Raw genomic sequence first — 1,831 nt, 5'->3', positions numbered from 1 at the left:
TGGAGAACAGGAAGGAGAAATGAAACCCCTAGTCAGGGTCCAGGTCAACGAGGTCCAAACCGTAGACTCGCCCGTCGCGTCGCAGCGATCACCGCGCACTCGGAGGAGCCCAGCGGCCAGCGGCACCCGCCGAGCACACCCAGTAGCGCGAGCAGCGGCCGCGGGGAAGTCCAAGCTGCTCGCGCTCGCCGCCCCGCGAGAGATGTTGACACCCCAGGGGACATCACCGGCATGCCCGCCGTGAACGGGTTGAGGTGCATCACTGTACCAACGCAGCACCGCACCGCACCCGACCGGCGGTGAGCAGGGCTCGGAGGATGACGGACTGCTGAACGAGGGTAGAGGTGAGGCACCAGCGGGGCGTGGCCACGGGGGAGGGGAGCGGCGGGGGCGCTGCGGCTGGTGCTTTACGCGGCCTTGGGGGCGATAAACCGCCGGCTGGACACGTCCGTTGCCTAGCTCCACCAACTGCAGCCAGCACGTGCACCGAGTGCCGGGCACGCGATACAGGCTCCCGCCGAGGCCCCCGGCCGGGTGCTAGAAGCCCTTCGAGTGTCCAGTGTGCGGCAAGGAATTTGCGGATATAGGTTACCTTCATCGTCACAAGCGGACCCACACGCGAGAAAAACCTTTCCACGGCACCATGTGCGACAAAGAGTATGCAAACCTAAGGTGCGCTGACAACGCATCTCCGCACACACACCGGAGAGAAGCCACACGAGTGCACAGTGTGCGAAAGGAAATTCAAAGAAATTGCACAATTGAAGTGCCACTTGCGCTAGGGGGACGGGGGGGGGGGTAGTGCAATGTGTGCAATAGTGTATTTCGACCAACGGAGGATGAAGAATAGCGGGTAGAACATAAACGTTACCGATTGGTCGAGATCTTCCCGCCTCCACGCCACGCCAATAGTGGGGGTAGTAACTTCAACTTCAATGAGGTTTAGGACGTCAGGGTAGGCGCTCGGCCAAACAGGAACCTATACGTTCTACCCGCTATTCTTCTTTCTCCGTTAGGCGAAATACACTATAAGAAATTTACAACGGGTGGAACTTTGCGTTCTCATCTGCGGACCCACACAGGAGAGAAACCCTTCGAGTGCACCGAGTGCAGCAAGAGATTCAGGACAAAGTGGCACCTCCGCTCACATCTCCAGGTCCACACCACACCAGAGAGGGGGGGGGGGGGAAGTTCGAGTGCACGGAGTGCGACGTGAAATGTTTGAACGCTGGCACCCTGCGATCACATCTTCGAACTCACATGGGAGATAAGCCTTACGAGTGCGCCGTGTGCAACAAGAAAAAGAACACCTCGGCACCGGCCCGGTGTGAAACAAAACCGATTGTGTCTGCAATCGACAATTTCCTCTTCCGTTTCTCCCCTCAATGTCCGCAATCGACAGTCCAGCTGCACACACACACAGGTATATCCGCAACCGGCGCACACTCGTGCGGCGAACAGCGGAGCCTTCCCGACGCTCCTCTCGGCCTCGGGGAGAGCAGCTCGGGGAACACTACCTTGCGGTGCGGGTGCGGGGCGCCATCGGCCAGCCCGTCCAGGGCCGCCCAAGGGTAGCCAGACCTCTGGCCCGAGGGTTGCGGCCCGCTATCGGCCCCCGCTCTCCTGATCCTACCTGCCCATTGCCAAGGAAGCCTTGACGACGTCAACCGACTCCTCCGCGGAGCGTGCTGCGCCGAGGCCACGCTGGACAACGTACAGTTCGGCTGCTTAGCGGGACGCCCGCCCACCTGATGTGCGTCCCCTTCCTCCCCTTCAGCTGTATAAGGTGGCGCCGCGTCACGCCCTTGAGCACGCTGCCCAGATAGCGCGC

This window comes from Frankliniella occidentalis, unplaced genomic scaffold (genome assembly GCF_000697945.3).
Source record: "Frankliniella occidentalis isolate FOCC.00 unplaced genomic scaffold, Focc_3.1 Scaffold244, whole genome shotgun sequence".
NCBI lineage: Eukaryota > Metazoa > Arthropoda > Insecta > Thysanoptera > Thripidae > Frankliniella > Frankliniella occidentalis.
The sequence above is the reverse complement of the archived record's forward strand: the minus strand, read 5'-3'. Positions refer to the sequence as shown.